General features: G+C 40.1%; 1 pseudogene; it reads right to left on the bottom strand.

The window, feature by feature from the left end:
• Positions 1–7,998: 7,998 nt before the first annotated feature.
• The window catches only part of LOC135204380 (zinc finger protein 420-like), a 12,961-nt pseudogene continuing 2,624 nt past the window's right edge, over positions 7,999–18,335 (bottom strand).

Here is an 18,335-nt window from a genome sequence, read left to right as displayed (position 1 = left end):
GTAGGTGTGACCAAGAGAGTTGCTTGTGAGAGATGCAGAAAGTGGCAACCAAAACTGGAGAATGATACCAGTTATGAAAACTTGCTCCTCAAGATATGTAGTAGGTACTTTCTTCTGGAGTTTACTCGTAAGTTGTAAGTTAGAGATGTTTCATTGTCATCTCAGTCATAAAGTTTCGGTAGAACTACAGACAAAAGGGTTGATTTCTTGGACGTGAATTTATTTTGGTGTTTTATTGATCAGAGATGAAATCATTGGTTGGGTTGATCTTGGTGACTGAATAATGTTGAGGAAATCATTCAGACTACGACTATCTGACTGGCTTTTAGGAGGATGTGGTCAGTGTGCATAAAGAAGTTTCCTATGTGCTCGTAGGATGCTGATCCTGTGTCTTTATTCTTGGGGTTTTCTTTGGACTGAGAGTGCCAGTGTTGGTGATATGAGGTTAGGTAAGGTGAGGAGAGGTAGGGTGAGATAATGGGAGGCAATGTAAGGTGAGGAGAGGTAATGGGAGGTGAGGTAAAGTGAGGTAATGGAAGGTGAGGTAATGGGAGGTGAAGCAGGGTGAGGTAAGGTGAGGAGAGGCACGGTGAGGTCACAGGAGATGAGGTACCGAGAGGTAAGGTAGGGAGAGGTCACAGGAGATTTTGCAATGTAAGCAGGAAATCTCAAAGGTGTTTTCCCTAAATCCAGAATTTGGTCAAACAAAGTCTTGCAAACTTGACAGAAAGTTCAAAGAAAGAAAAACACTAAATCATATCTAAGAAGTCAATCAATGTAGGATCTACTGTCTTTAATTAATTCATATAGAATTCAGTATTCGTAAAAATATAACATTAAAACTTTAAAATATTCTTCTTGTACACCTACAATTTTCCCAAGACGTCATTGAATGGGTAACTGGACTAAAATATCACCGAATTTGTCATAATGGAGATAAAGTGGTACTCGACATATATATGAAACCACAGCTTTAAGCATATCAAAGTGTCAGGACTATTATACCATTTATTAACAATATTTGTAAGTGCTATATAAGCATAATATATGGAATGTTATTCCATATATATAAAAACTAAAACTATGATTAATTAAAACCAGTGACCCAAGAGGTCAACCAGTTTGCTTGCAGGAATATGATCAGACCAGATACGATAAAGTAGGCTAAGATGACGTGTTGTAATCAGTCTGTGTTTAGTTGCCGTCACCTGTGGTCATTCATTTGTTTTGAAAACAATAGTCCAAGCTTCCTGCATGAGACAACCACCGTGACCTAAAGCTCAAGCAGCATACATGACTTGTAATCTATGTCATCTGTGTGTATGTTCATATGTTCGAGCTACTGTCTTCTTCCTTTATGATTTGTAAACCAGATTGCAGTCAGAATTCAATCAGCCATCACCATTGGCAGACCTGTACAATTTCATCATGTAATCTCAGAAGAATAGAGATATTTTTGTACTCAGTGTTTTCTACTAGAAACCTCACATCAGAAAGAAGATACTGAATGAACTTAGAAATAATCATCATGAGTTAGAAACATCTCCGTGGTCATAACCAAAGAAGACACTGACTTCGTAAATTATCATCAAAACCCAAGACACTCCAATGAGTATGGAACGTCATAACAAACCGACCTTAGCGTACAATTATCGCAGGTCTAAATAACCTCACAGGGCGCCTTATTGTACAAAGGCATCAGCCCTATAAATAATAATGTTTAAACCAACTAGCAGCATTTTGTAACTATACAGAATATCATCTATGATTTAAAGTAGGTCTCATTTGTAAAATATTTCTCCATTTGATATACAAGATAGTAGATTATGGAAATCATGAAGACTCATTACCTATCAGGTGATTAGTGGAAATTACAGAAATCCTTAATAAAATATGCATGATAATAGGTAATGGTAGTTTTTACAAATTCCATAACTCAAACCCTTTTGATACGTAATAAGTTAAAGCTTAAATCTTTTAATCTAATACATGTTAAATATTATATAAAAATTCATCTCACTGTGCTATTTATACTTTATACTCGTCTGCTATGTGTCGTCCACTAGGAATTTAGAAAAAAAATATATTGTTTTTATGCTTAAAAGTCTAAAAAATACTGCAAGTTTTTAAATTTTAAAGGATTCCTATATAAAAGATATATGTAAACACTAACTTCAAAATGAATAGAAATGTATTTGGTGTAAAAAAAAAATGGTTTTCTAGGCTTCTTGATCACACTGTTCTGGTAACTGAGGCAGCGGACGAATTTCCGACGGAATGAGAACAACAGTAATTCTGTCGAAACCTGATTGATGGCGAAGTGGAAGCGGAGCCCAATCAAGTGGGAGGAATGAAGGGTGAGGAAAGGGAGCAGTTGGACGACTAGAACGAATCGGGAGGCATCAGATGAACTTGGAAAACCCGCCTTCAAAGACACCAATGGAAACATAGAGGGAGATTGATGATGCTCATTTCTCTTCTTTTCTTCAGCTTTTAATTCATATATTAATCTATGTCGATTATTGGAAGCATCGTTTCCTTCATTCAACTTATTTTCAGCTCGAAATAAGGAGAAAATCCGCCTTCAAATATGTCAATTGAAATAGCAGGTATACGCTCATTTCGGTTGACCTTAAAACGGGCCATTTTTAGCTCTTAATTACTGTAGAATTGTTCCTTAATAATTCATGTAGAGTCTAGAAGTATAAGTTCCTTCATGAAGTAATGCTTTTTAACTCTGAAATACAGAAACTATTGTCAAAAGGAGAGAGAGAGAGAGAGAGAGAGAGGATATTTCTGACCCAGTACACAAACGAGTTTAAGGTGTTATGAAAATTTTAGCTTTATACATACATTTGGACACATTTAACTGCCCTGTCACAGGCCAAACGTGTTAATTCTAACGTTCCTGTTAATTTAACGATACTAGTTGAAGGTCAAGTATGCCAGAGCCTGAGGGAAGACTAAAGAAAGTCCAGGAACCAACAGACGATGGGAGAAACAGTACTTTTGTCCATTGTGTAGGTTTTAATAAAGGGTAACAACGATTTTGTTGCTGCAGAACCACCATGCATAAGTCAGTTATTATGTAGTCATCTTACAAGGATTTCAGTCACAAATTGCGCAATCGACATTAAAACCCAATAGAAAAACTTCTCTACAAATTGCCTATTTTAGTTAGGCCCTCCGTTCCATTCGACTGAACAGAGGGCCATAATGTGGCTTTGTAGTACTACAAAGCCACATTATGGCCTTATTCCAACACTTAAATTTCCACACAGCTATGTTCACGAAGACCAACTAGACCGGTGACACTAGTGATTAAATGAAAGTTAGGACAGTGAAACTAAAGTCTCCTCAATATTTAGTTCTGCAGTAAATTAGCCCGTCAATATCCACTATAGCGATTATATTTACCACCTACAATGTTCGTTCATTACTCAAGTCCAGAAACAAAACGACAAGGGTTGCCTTTGTCACCTGTATGGCAAAGGATAATAAGTAGCTATAAATGTTATAAATGTAATAACCCCAAGAACTTAAAATCTCTAACAAGATACAACTTGGTCAGGTCTGCAGAGGTCTAAATTATTTGTGGCTTATTACTGCATATCGAGTCTGCTGTCAATATGCCTTCAATCATACCTTTAGCTATTTGGGATAATAGTAGGCACTTGGACTAGGCATTGGTAACTTCCTCCTCAACTGAAGTGTCATGATAATAGTTTAGATATTTTTCCCCATACTTCATTATGCAGAAACCATGCAAGCATCAAGATAAACTCAGTCTTCGAGAGATCTTCAGGTAAAAGAAGTCTGTCTCTGATAAACTGATCGTAGTACAGAGACTGACTGTGCGATTGATTGCCAGACTTCTGGGCTTTTTTGAATGAAGGAAGAAACATAACCCCACACAAAGTCAAGTTGGGATGAATCCGAGAGTTAAAAGACAGTAAGGCAAATATAAGCAGAGGGAAGGGTTGTCTTCTTCTCAAGGACCTCCCTTGCTAGGGAAAGGGACAGTTGTTTCTATACTCTATAAAGGTAAATAGAATGGTTGTTCCATTGCAAAACTTAAATGAATCGGTCACGAGTTCCAGCATGTGACGGCTGGATCCACTCTGCCCCGAAGCAGAAGGATGAAGGGGCAGAGAAGAGAACCCAGTCACTCCCTCATTCATTCTCCTGTCTCCCCAACTGCACATCTAAGAAGAGATGCAACCTTGTCCTGATAAAGGAGCTGGGTAAGCTACACAATTTGTTGAGCAGCCACCACAGGTCCGAAGGAGTAGTTAGCACAGTCATTTTTGTAGAGGTTAACTACCAGCTACAGAAACAGTTAGACTTGCAGTTTGAATTAAGAGGTAGCTACCTGGTAAGGTAGTCAAGTTTTAAACTTCTCCTTCATAGTAGGATGTGTTTGTTGGTTTTGTAATATTCTGTTTTTATTCAGACTTTTCAAACTGATTCACTTTATCAAAACAAATAATCCTGCAAAGTGAATAGTATAGTCACCTACACAGTTTGCCAAAGGGCAGCTGTTATGTGAGTGAAGTTGGTGCATTGGGACCAGATTCTCGGTGCATTCATTCAATTTTGGCAGTGTAGAATATTATTTAAGTTTTAATGGGATCAAATGAAAAATTTTATGTATAAACAATTTTTATTATTTATCAATATTTTCAAAAGTTTATATTACTTAAGTTTTAATGGGGTCAAATGAAAAATTTTATGTATAAACAACTTTTATTATTTATCAATATTTTCAAAAGTTTATACAATGAAATGAAGTAAAAAAGAGGTTTAATCTAATCAAAATAACACATTACTTTAGTCATTTACATAACTAATCTAGTTTCAACACATGAGACTGGTTAACCTAAAACAAAATACTACACAGTCCACTGTATTTAGTGAGCTAATACAAGGCATTAGGATTTACTTACAAATGCTGTAGCACATTCTTTGTAGAAGATTAAAACCAAGAACAAATAAAAAATAATCATATAAAAAGCGCACCTAAATTTCATTGAAGTTTAATGAAGATATCAATCCTTTCCATTTCCACTAAGAATAACATTTCATGGAAATATTCTAGCTTACAACTACATATACAAGTGAATATATGCACAACGCTGAATAACAAAAGGAAGAAAACTTCATGTCAGGCAAAGACAATAGTAATTCTTTATTTGGAAATCATACAAAAAATACACAGGAACAATAAAAGTGGAGAAGGCAAAGGAAAATTTCTAAACCTATTATTGTACAGTATTCAATGAGAAAAATTGTAAGAAAAAACTAAAATTCATTTATTTTACTTCCCATAAAGGTTTCTCAACCATTTTGCATCAAATTCACTCTGGCCAAAATACTTTGGCTCTGGCTTGACTTCTAATAAAGACACTGCAAATGAAGAGCCTTCATCTGCATTTTCAGTGAGACCATCCTCCAGATTCTCCTTCTCTTCTTTGAGTAACAGCAATGATGATGGTCATGAATTGGATCATAAAAATATAAATACGGTTTTTCTTTTTATCGTCCCTTAGGTTGCTGTTGCCTTTTTTTCTATAGATTTTGCAGACAAGTTCACAATAATTATCTCCACATCAAGTGCAACTTACTTTGAGGTGCAAAACATTAACAAATCTGTCAGTGCAACTGAAAATTGTCTCTGATTAGTGACTTTGCTTGTGCATTTTGACACCTGAAAAACAGTGGCATTCAGAACTAATGACTGTGAGTTGCATAATACAAGACAAAAGTACAACATGCAGTGTAAAAGAACAATATCTATCCTCCATGAGTGCTCACATGTTATGAATCTACAAGAGAAAAACTTTCAACATCATGTGGAAGAATAATGTCTTTTTTCTGAGTTAACACCTACATACTAAGATGAACCTAATGAAAAAACCTAATGAAAAAAGAACTCTGGGAAACCAAGTTCAGATACAGGATATGACTTCTAGCATGAGTTTTCACACACCTTTTGAGACACCATTCAAAACAGACACAGGAGTCAAGTTAAATAAAATCATGTAAAAAAAAACTACGTGGACAGAGATTAAGTAAACAGCTTCTGTCTAATGTAAATTCTCATGTCTTTTGAGAGGACTTGGTTGAGAAAAGCTTCTTTGACATATAGAGCAACAATATGGTTTCTTTGACATATAGAGCAACAATATGAAGTGCAGATTGCTGAGGACAGCAATCTGCACTTCATTTATACTGGGCAACTTCATAAACCCTGAAGGTATTTTCTCAGATTTTACTTTATAAGTCCTGTTGCTCCTACCACCAAAGTTATTTTTTTCTATTTCCTTCAGTTCCCATGTGCTTTTCAGGCCATTCTTCCGGTCTTGGTGTTTTGTTATTTTATGCCTTTCAGCTCTATTGAGGCCAAAGTCACTGGGTACTGTCACAACTATAATCTTTGCTGTTTATTCCTCCTTGTTCCAGATCACAATATCAGGACTCATAGCACCTCCTTCTTTATATCTTCCTGTTGGAATTTCCTTGTCATAAAAGATTGTAACAGCCCTAATGGAGGTGACTGGATCTGGTTCATGCTCCCACACTTTTCCTTTCACTTCAATTCTGTATTCTTTACATATTTTCCAATATATATTTACAGATCTTGTAGTGACCATCTGCAAGCAGGGCCTTGCAGGCTGATATCAGATGACTAACACTCTCAACCGCTGTATGACAAAACCTACACTGGTCATTTGCTGATATGCCTGGCATTTTCTTGAAGCCATTTGTCAGGAGGCCTTGGTCTTGGGCTCCTATTATCAGTCCCTCCATCATAACCTAGATCTCCATTTCCTATCCATCTAAGTGACTCTTCTTTGTCAATGTAACTTTTCCAATTCTTCTTGAAATCTTCCTGTCCTTCCATGGTCTTTCCATTTTAAGTCTGTCCTCTCTGTCACTGTATTTCTGCTTAGTTTTCGTGGCTATTGTTGCTGTTGGAGTCTGTTTGGTATCCTCTGTGTCTTTTATCAGATCTCCTGCAAAGTTCTTGGCCAGTTTTGTTATTGATGTTAGTTGACTCAGGGCTTCATTATGGTGTTGGGCAACCTTTTTGATGTTTTCGTCTTCAGAGCTTTTGATGTTTTCATCTTCAGAGCTTTTTAAGTACTTGCCTAAACTTACTATAGCTGCTCAGTCAGGCCTAATCCACCTTCTCCGCGAGGGAGGTATATTCTGTCCATACACTGGTGTCTGTATGTGACTTTATGTAGGGTGAGCCAGCTGGTTTATGGCAGTGATCTTGTTCTTTGGTGTTAATTCTTTAATTGGCTGATGTAGTCTTTCTTTATAATTTCTCTCACTTTCTTGTGTTCTATACCAGTGTTTTCTTCTATTCCCAAGTACTTATATGCAGAATCCTCTGCCTGGTCTTCAACAAATATGCCTTCCTCTACCTTTATGCCTTCTGATGTTACTCTCTTACCTCTCTTTATTGTACTCTTGGCACACTTGTCCAACCCAAATTCCATGCAGATGTCATTAAGAATTAGTGGACTGTCCTACCTTGTTATTCCAATTTTTCTTCTGAATCTGCAAACAACTTCAGGTCATCCATGAAGAGCAGGTGGTTCATTCGTTAATTCTCTTTTCTGCTTCTGCTTAGGTCATAGCCAGTGTTAATGTTGTTCAAGATTTTACTGAGCGGATCTATGGTCAAGCAGAATAGAAGTCATGAAAGGATGTCATCCTGGAATATTCCTCTTTGGATCTTTATGTCTGGAATTACTATCTGGCCCTCAGAGTTTTTAGACAGAGCGGTCTTCCACTTACTCATCTGTGCTCCCAAGAAAGATCTTATTTCCTCATTGATGTTGTCTAATTCCATACATTTGAATATCCAGGTGCACGGCACAGAGTCAAATGCCTTCTTGTAATCTATCCAAGCCATATTATGATTCCTTTGTCTTTTCTTACAATCTTCTAATATTGTTTTGTTTATTAGCAGTTGATCTTTAGTGCCTAGTTTGTTTCTTGTGCATCTCTTTCGTTCTTTTTCCATATATTTGCCTTGATCTTGTTGTGAGCTACTCTTGAGAAAGCTTGTGCATAAGTGTGATGTAGTGCTGTGATCTTTTTTAGCCAGAAATTTGGTATCTTGCTATTACTATTATCTTGAAATTATTATATTCTTTCATTTTCTTTGTTACTTTTTCGATGGTAAAGCTTATTGATGGCATTTGCTGTTTCTGGCTGTTCTTCTGCCTAATGGTGTCAATCCATGAATTCTCTTGGTTTCTTCTAGGGTCTTCAAACAGTGGCTTCCAAAATCTCTCTAGGTCTTCCTTGCTCGGTGGTGTTCGTACCTCCAGTTTCTTTCGTCATGTTTCTATATACAATCCTTGGATTTTCACCAAACTGCCTATCTATCTGTTTTACTTTTATCTCCTGTTGTTTGTTTCCTATTTGTGAAGCAAGAGCCTTTATATTGGCTTGGTGTTCGGCCAGTTTTCCACTCATTTGTTCATCCCCTATTCTGTATTTTTTCTTTATTTTACTTATTTTCTTGAGTAGATTTTGTGAGTGATTTTGATCTGTCATATAGTTGGTCATTTGAGAGATGTCTGCTTTAACTGGTTTATTTGATCATGTTGTTTCTTTTTGCTCTCCAGTATGCAATCTCTTTTTGTTTTACATAATGGGCCTTGTAAGATTTGATTGTTTAATTGGAAAATGCCTTCCCACCCAATCTTCCTTGCACAGGAATGGATTCTCTTCCAGTATGTAATCCTCATATGAGCTGTAAGCTTTGATTTCTGGGAAAATGCTTTCCCACATTCCTTTTCTCCAGTGTGGATTCTCATATGAACTTTAAGATTTGATTTCTTGGAAAATCCTTTCCCACATTCCTTGCATATGAATGGCTTCTCTCCAGTATGCATTCTCATATGATTTGCAAGATGATGTTTCCTGGGAAATGCTTTCCCACATTCCTTGCACATGAAGGGCTTTTCTCCAGTGTGGATTCTCATATGAAGTGTAAGATTTGATTTCTGGGAAAATGCTTTCCCACATTCCTTGCAAAGGAATCGTTTCTCTCCAGTGTGGATTCTAATATGAACTGTAAGATCTGATTTCTGGGAAAACGCTTTCCCACATTCCTTGCATATGAATGGCTTCTCTCCAGTATGCAATCTCATATGCCTTGTAAGATTTGATTTATTGGAAAATGCCTTCCCACATTCCTTGCACAGGAATGGATTCTCTTCAGTATGTAATCTCATATGAGCTGTAAGCTTTGATTTCTGGGAAAATGCTTTCCCACATTCCTTTTCTCCAGTGTGGATTCTCATATGAACTTTAAGATTTGATTTCTTGGAAAATCCTTTCCCCACCTTCCTTGCATATGAAATGGCTTCTCTCCAGTATGCATTCCTTTTCATAAAAATTTTTTTTTTTTTTTTTTGATTTGCAAGATGATGTTTTCCTGGGAAATGCTTTCCCACATTCCTTGCACATGAAGGGCTTTTCTCCAGTGTGGATTCTCATATGAAGTGTAAGATTTGATTTCTGGGAAAATGCTTTCCCACATTCCTTGCAAAGGAATCGTTTCTCTCCAGTGTGGATTCTAATATGAACTGTAAGATCTGATTTCTGGGAAAACGCTTTCCCACATTCCTTGCATATGAATGGCTTCTCTCCAGTATGCATTCTCATATGATATGCAAGATGATGTTTCCTGGGAAATGCTTTCCCACATTCCTTGCACATGAATGGCTTCTCTCCAGTGTGGATTCTCATATGACTTGTAAGAAGATCTTTCCTTGGAAATGCTTTCCCACATTCCTTGCAAGTGAATGGCTTCTCTCCCGTATGGATTTTCATATGAGCTATAAGATTACTTTTCAAGGAAAATGTTTTCCCACATTCATTGCATATGAATTTCTCTCTCGTAGGATTTGTGATATCACTTGTAAGATTAATTTTCTTGTAAAATGCTTTCTCACAGTCAGTGGATATGAAAGGCTTCTCTCCATTGTCACAGATCCTTCTTTCTTGTTTTACTTCCTTTTTGCAAATTTGTGGATGTTTTTCACTCACTATTAAATTCATTTGATATGAATATGCATCCTCTTCATTAGACTCACATAATTCCTCTGGCTCTATTTTGATGTCCATCAATGGATCCAGAGACAAAAAGTCTTCATCATTGGTTCCACTAAAGGCAGCCATGTTGCTGTTTTCTTGATTTGTGGAAGGTAGTGATAATGCACCTTCAGTTTCACTTTTCAAAGGAACTCTAAAGAATGTCCTGGATTCATTTTAGCATTATGTCCTGTCCTGTTCTGTAATGACAATGTGTTCAATTCACAACTCTTAACACAGAATTATTTACAAATAATTACTGAATAATTCTGTTAAAAATGAAGTTCAATATCTTGAAGGACTATAACCAGATTTCACTGCTGATGTATGAATCTAATATTCAAAACAAATTTTACTTCTTTAAATGTGTTAAATATGCGTACAATAATTCACTGTTGTCTCATACACTTAAGAGTTGCTATTGATAATGTTCCATGTAGTACCATTAAACAACATGCATTTCCCAAAATCCTGATGCTAATCAAAACTGGCGAAGGATGGAAGGCTCATCTGAGGGAGAATCTGAAATCAAAGAATGCAACACAGAGTTAGGAAACATAATGTCAGAACTGAAGCAGCAAAATAATAGATCAAATTCAATTCAGGTTCCCATAAAGGTCTCAGGCCGATTAACAAAGCGTGCATTTGATAGTTCTATCCAAACATGAATACAATCCTACCAAACGTTGTCCAGACACAACATCAAAACATTCCTGAGGCATCCATACAACAATAGATTAACAGTTAATATTGATGCCCACCACCTCACATCTGTAAACCTTCTAGCTTGACATTACAATACAAATTACTCATGAACATATCTTATAGACAAATCAAAGGCCAAGAATAGACAATGCAAGAGACCAGCATAAGAGTTTTGTGGGGTAACAGCAGGAAGGGTACAGTACACAGCAAATGCTTAATTATATGTGATCCAGCTATACATAAAACCATATCATCCACAGATTCGGTAGATAATAATAAGAAAAATAATAAGGGTAAATTGAGTAGTAATTTGAAGAGAGATGAAAGTTTTCAAATTAGTTTCACTGATTGTTATTGTGGATACAATACATGAGTAGCTATGATGACCAACAACACTGATGACAGTCTTGAACGGTATCTGCTGCTACATTTCTTCAAATATGACATTTTTCCAGAGCTTTACGAACCAGAGCTTTTTATGAAGGAGTATCTTTCAGTGCACGTTGGAAAGGGGTTAACTGGTGGTTAAGAAGAGTGAGTAAGGGAATTCTCCTCACTCATATGCCATCACCAAGCACTTCTTGTTTTGGCCTGATGAACAAAGAAGGGGTAGCTGCAATTGTGGATGATATAAGGTTTTGGTTTGCATACCTAAGAAAAATGATATTGTCATGATACAATAAAGTTTGTTCAAACTTACCTGACAGATATATATATAGCTGTATTCTCTGACGACCGACAGAATTTCGAAACTCCGGCAAACACAGTGGTCGGCTAGGTGGTTAGTACCCATTCCCGCCGCTGGGAGGCGGATACCAGGAACCATTCCCATTTTCTATTCAGATTTTCTCTACCACTGTCCCTTGAGGGGAGGTGGGTGGGTACTTGATTATATATATCTGTCAGGTAAGTATGAACAAACTTTATTGTATCATGACAATATCATTTTGTTCATGACACTTACCTGCCAGATATATATATAGCTGAATCCCACCATTGGAGGTGGGAAGGGACAGAATAGAAGGATTTTGGAAACATTTCACATGCAGATGATTGACATCTTGGTTCCTTACCTGTTAGCATAGCTGACTTCGTGATTACTGTCACCCAAGCCTGCTTCTGCTTAACTAGAATTTCCAGCAAGATAGTTCTAGATGATCTGTCAACGGGAGCGTGACCACAATGTGACTAGACCATATTGATCATACTGAAGACAACGAAGCATAATAAATACCACCTAACCTAGCCCCACTAAAGTTAGTCCCATAACTTTCAGGCTAATTAAAGGGAAGACCGCCTCAAGCGGCCAACCCTACGACCATAAAAAAACAAACCCATAATTAAAAATCACACACATCCATTTTCTAAAGGATGGGGTTCGTATTGCTTCTCGTCCCCAATACTGTATCCGAGGAAATGTATGGTCCAAGTGAGTGGCAATTCTCATATGTCGCCTTCACATCTCTGAGGTAGTGTGAAGCGAACACAGAGTTGCTTCGCCAAAATGTGGCACCCAGGATATCACTGAGTGCCATATTTTTCTGAAAAGCCACCGAAGTAGCTACCGCTCTAACCTCGTGAGCATTAACTTTTAGCAGTTTAAGATCACCATCCGTGCATGACGAATGAGCTTCCCTGATGGTGTTTCTCAAGAAGAACGCCAGTGCGTTCTTAGACATTGGTAATTCTGGCCTCTTGACCGAACACCACAGGTTGTCTGACGGGCCTCTACATTGTTTGGTCTTTTCCAGATAAAATTTGAGAGCTCTGACAGGGCACAAAACTCTCTCCGGCTCTCGTCCGACGAACTCTGATAACCCCTTGATATCAAAGCTTTTAGGCCAGGGGTTGGATGGGTTTTCGTTCTTAGCTAAGAACGAGGGGCTCAGCGAACACACCGCATTGTGTTCTCTGAAACCCACATGTTTACTCATAGCTTGGATTTCGCTAACCCTCTTAGCTGTTGCCAAAGCGGTTAGGAAAATAGCTTTCCTAGTTACATCTTTCAAAGAGGCAGCATGCATAGGCTCAAATGGGGCTGACATTAAAAACTTTAATACAACATCCAAGTTCCATGAGGGAATCTTGTCTCGTGGAGCTTTTGAGGTTTCAAAGGACCTCAATAGATCGTGAAGATCTTTATCATTTGATAAATCCAAGCCTCTGTGTCGAAAGACCGTTGACAGCATACTTTTGTAGCCTTTAATCGTTGACACTGAAAGTTTGTCTATATTTCTAAGATGTAGGAGGAAATCAGCAATCTGGCTCACAGAGGTCGTGGAGGAGGAAATATTTTCCCTTCTACACCAACTTCTGAAGACAGCCCACTTCGATTGGTATACAGCTTGAGAGGATGTTCTTCTAGCGTTGGCAATAGCTCTTGCCACCGATCTTGAAAAACCTCTCGCTCTGGCCAACTTTTGGATAGTCTGAATGCAGTCAGACTCAGAGCGGAGAGGTTTCCGTGATACCTCTCGAAGTGGGGCTGTCTGAGTAGATCGATCTTTTCTGGAAGTGTCCTTGGGAAATCTACCAGAAATGACATGGCCTCTGTGAACCAGTCGCTTGCAGGCCAAAAGGGGGCGATCAACGTCATTCTTGCTCCTTCCGACGCCGCAAACTTCCTTATTACCTCTCCCAGGAGTTTGAATGGAGGAAAGGCATAGAGATCCATCCCCTTCCAATTCCAAAGCATGGTGTCTATTGCTATTGCTCCTGGGTCTAGAACCGGAGAGCAGTAAATAGGAAGCCTCTTCGTTTTCGCTGTCGCGAAGAGGTCTACCAGTGGACGTCCCCAAAGTTTCCATAACTCCTTGTAAATCTCTGGATGGAGAGTCCATTCGTTTGGAAGCATTTGATGTTGACGGCTGAGGAGATCCGACACGAACATTCTGCTGTCCTGAAACGAATCTCGTTAGAATCGTTACATTTCTTAGCTTCGCCCAAAGTAAGATTTCCCTCGTTATCCTGAACAGGGAACGAGATAGAGTTCCTCCCTGTTTTTTTATATACGCGAGCGCCGTGGTGTTGTCCGAGTTGACTTGTACAATTCGTCCCACAATCCTTGACTCGAAGCATTGAAGTGCCAAACGAATCGCCTCTAGCTCCTTGAGGTTTATGTGCCAGGACCTCTGTTCCCCTCTCCAGAGGCCTGACACTTCTTCCTCCCCCAGTGTTGCTCCCCAGCTTGTCATGGACGTGTCTGAGAACAACACTAGGTCTGGGCTCAGAACTTTGAGGGACATCCCTTCCGATAGCTTGACGGGATCGGACCACCACTTCAAATGCTCTTTGATCGATTGAGGGATTCTCAAAATCTCGTCTAGGTCTTTCTTGTTCTTCCAGTTGTCTGCTAGGAAAAACTGAAGCTGTCTGAGGTGCAGCCTTCCCAGAGAAACAAATTTCTCCAGCGAGGAAATGGTCCCCAGCAGACTCATCCATTCCCTCGCAGTGCATATTTCCTTCTCTAAGAAGACCGATACTTTCTCTAAGCATTTTAGCTGACGTTCTATGGATGGAAATGCTTGAAAAGCCACTGAATCCATCTGAATCCCCAGATACACGATGGACTGTGTGGGAATCAGATGGGACTTCTCGAAGTTGACCAGAAGGCCTAGGTCCTTCGTCAGCTGTAATGTCGTATGTAGGTCCTCCAGGCACTGTTCCTTTGACGTGGACCGGATCAGCCAATCGTCTAAGTAGAGTGAGACTCTTATCTTCGAGAGATGGAGCCATCTTGCTACATTTCGCATCAGAAGCGTGAATATCATAGGGGCTGTACTCAGCCCGAAACAGAGAGCTCTGAATTGGAAGACCTGTCCTTTCAGAACGAATCTGAGGAACTTCCTGGACCGAGGGTGTATCGGAACATGGAAATAAGCGTCTTGGAGATCCAAGGACACCATCCAATCTCCTGGTCTCAGGGAAGCTAAAACAGACTGTGCAGTTTCCATCTTGAATTTTATTTTCCTTACAAAAAGATTCAGCCTGCTTACGTCTAGGACAGGTCTCCATCCTCCCGAGTGCTTCGGAACGAGGAAAAGCCTGTTGTAGAAGCCTGGAGAGTTCCGTGATACAACTCTTTCTACTGCTCTCTTTTCCAACATTTGATCCAAAAGGTCTAATAAGATCTGTTGCTTCGAATCCTGATAAGAGTTCGCCCCTCTTATCCTCCATGCTTTGGCGAAAAGAGCGAGTCTCGCCCCGACTGGTGTCTGGAGGGCCGAAAAGTCATTTCTTTCCCCTGGTTTTTGAGGGGGCTCTGCCCCTAGGGAAACTCCTCCCTCGAGCCGCAGCTCTCGAAGAGGCTCTTCCACGAAAGGGCTTATAATTCTTCCTAGAAGCTTGCGTGGTTCTTGAAGATATATGATCAGTAGGATGTTTCGAAGACCGAGACAATAAGTCCTGCGTCGCTCGTTCTTGGAGATTTACTGACAAATCCTTTACCATCGATTGTGGAAAAAGATGAGCAGAAAAGGGAGCGAACAACAATTCTGCTTTTTGCGCAGGCGACACTGACTTAGCTGTGAAGCTACAGAAAAGTGCGCGTTTCTTCAGGACTCCCGGCGCAAAATGTGATGCTAGTTCGTCGGAGCCATCTCTTACTGCTCTGTCCATACATGACAAAATACTAGCTAAGTCCTCTAATGAAATAGAATCTGGGCTTCTAGACTGCACATCCAAGACGCCCAAACACCAATCTAGAAAGTTAAAAACTTCTAGAGTTTTGTAAAGGCCTTTGAGATGGTGATCTATCTCTGACATTGTCCAAGAAACTTTTGCTGATGCCAGGTAAGATCTTCTAGGAGCCTCCACTAAGTTGGCGAAATCCCCTTGTGCGGAAGCAGGGATTCTTAAACCTGCTTCCTCTTCTGTCTCATACCACTTCCCTGATCTTCCACTAAGCCTTGTGGGGGGAAGTGCAAAAGAAGTCTTGCCCTTTGTCTTTTTGGATTCCATCCAATCGTGGATTCTTTTAAAAGCCCTTTTAGTTGAGAGTGAGGTTGCCATTTTAACAAAATTTGGAGTCTTCCTTGCCTTCGAAGAGGTTAGTTGCGAAGGTGGAGAGAGAGGAACTGGAGCTCGAAACTTCTCGGGAAACAAATCTTTTAAAAGACGAGTTAAGGTCTTATAATCCACAGAGGATGAGGTTGTAGGATCCTCCTCCTCTTCAGAGACAGGCTCGCTTGACGATTTCTCTTCTAATGGAGACGTAGGCTTATCCCGAATTGAACGAGAGGAAACCGAAGTTTCACCTCCCTTTCGAAACGTAGGTCTTGCGCTTGAAATCAATTTTTTAAGAGGAGAGCCGGCTATGTTCTCCTAACCTTGACTTTCTCTCCGAATTTTCCAAACTAATGTCATACGATTTTTCTTGACGAGCACCCATATTGTAGTTTCTACTACCTTGAAGCATATGGCGCTTATCCTTCTGACTAGCGACCTGTTCTTTTCTTCACAAGGTGACTTTATGCATCGGACGCCTAGTGCCCTCAAAAGCGTCCTGGAAAGAGTCCTCATTTGCGTCCTGGAAAGCATCCTGATATGAAGGATGACGAGCGTCCTTACTAGCACTACGCCTCGCGTCCTCAAAAGCGTCCTGACGTGATGGACGTCGTGTAAACGCTCCTTTAAAACGGTCTTGAGTTGTACTACGCCTCGCGTCCTCAAAAGCGTCCTCATATGCGTCTTCATATCCTTCTTCTGAACTAATATCGTGAGTTTGAAGTCTCTCCAGCCGACGTTTACGACACCGAGCGTCCCGAGAAGCGTCCTTACGAGCGTCCCTGATTAGCAGGCGTTTTCTTCTGTGAATATTCTCTTCCTGTAAGCCAAGATCAATTCCTTCCAATTCTATTTCTGAGTGATCCTTCTGAACGTTCTTCGACTCTTGGAAAAGACGACGGCCGCCTGTGCGGCACCTATTGTCTTTTTCTTTTTCGCCAATACTTCTAGAGACTCTATCAGCAGGACTGCTTGCGCGTTCCTGATTGAGTCGATGAGGTCTAGAAGGCGACGAATCAGAAGATGACGAAGAACGAAGAGAAGCCTCAGGAGAACGTCTAGATTTCTTGACAGGTAGCCATAGATCTTTTTTACGACTACGCGATCTTTCTTCTTTCTTGGCGAAAAACGCATCCAACTGTTGACGAATCGCTACGAGGGTCTTTTTTGATGGTGAAGAACCATATGATGGAATGAACCTTTGAGAAGAAGATGGGCGAGGGGACGCCTTCTTCCTTCTCTTCGGACTCGAATCAGGACGCTCAGAAAGCGTCCTGAATCTCTTGTGTGGGATACTGTCTTCGAAGTCTTCCGGTGAAGACCGAAGCTGGTTAAATTGAGGCGGAGGGACGCTCTCAAATTTCCCGCATTGAAGCGTCCACTCTTCTGTTTAAGACCTTTCCATAAGAGGGCCAGAGAAACAGCCGACGGCCGCCAGTGCGATGTCTTTATCGTCTTCCTTACCACTCTCAATTGGAGAGGCTGCGTCCTCTTCTGTAAGACCTTTCCTAAGAGGGGGAGAAAGACGATGGCCGCCAGTGCGACGTCTTACGTCTTCCTTACCACTCTCAGTTGGAGAGGCCTTCCGAGATTCCCACCCACGGTGAGGTGAGGACGTCTCGGAGGAAGAGAAGCATTCCTTCAAGATTCGAGCTTGCGCACGATCTTTGGCAGCCTGGGATGCGTCTTCAGGATCTGCCGAAGGGACGCCAGACCGGTGTTTGATTCCCGTAACCCTCCTTCGGCCTTCGACATGTCCATTCCCTGTGTTCTGGGAGTCCGACAGAGGTCTCAACCTGGAGGCATTATAGGACCAATCTGACGCCCCCTCCACATCACTAGGGGCACTAACATTATCACTACACTTTTTCACATTAGATTGTAGCACTCTCATTTTCGATTCAAGGTTCTGAATCACTTCCTTATCTGAAGGTGAAATTATAGGATTATGCGTAACATGTTCTACAGATATGTTAGATTGAGCAACTTTATCACTTTGACTTTTAACAGAAGCACTCCTGGAGGAAGACCACCTAATTCTGTCACGCTCAAGTCTACGAATGCAATAGCGTATGCCAAATCACTAAGCCAAGTCCGAAACCAAAAGACAATCCAAATACTCAAGTGACAAATGGGGTTTTCAAAATCCTAGGCGGAGGTCTGTAAACAGATGTTTACCGACCGGCGACAGAAGAAAATCTGAATAGAAAATGGGAATGGTTCCTGGTATCCGCCTCCCAGCAGCAGGAATGGGTACTAACCACCTAGCTGACCACTGCGTTTGCCGGGAGTTTCGAAATTCTGTCGGTCGTCAGAGAATACAGCTATATATATATCTAGCAGGTAAGTGTCATGAACAAATTTCATATTACAGCATTTCTTCCTCGATTAGTGTATCTGCATATGCATGGCTTGCGACTTGGCAATATATTCATATCACATTTAACTCCAGCCCACCAAAATCTACATGAATGTATGCACACATAAATAAAAATAAATACAGT

This window comes from Macrobrachium nipponense, chromosome 47 (genome assembly GCF_015104395.2).
Source record: "Macrobrachium nipponense isolate FS-2020 chromosome 47, ASM1510439v2, whole genome shotgun sequence".
Taxonomy (NCBI): domain Eukaryota; kingdom Metazoa; phylum Arthropoda; class Malacostraca; order Decapoda; family Palaemonidae; genus Macrobrachium; species Macrobrachium nipponense.
The sequence above is the reverse complement of the archived record's forward strand: the minus strand, read 5'-3'. Positions and strand labels throughout refer to the sequence as shown.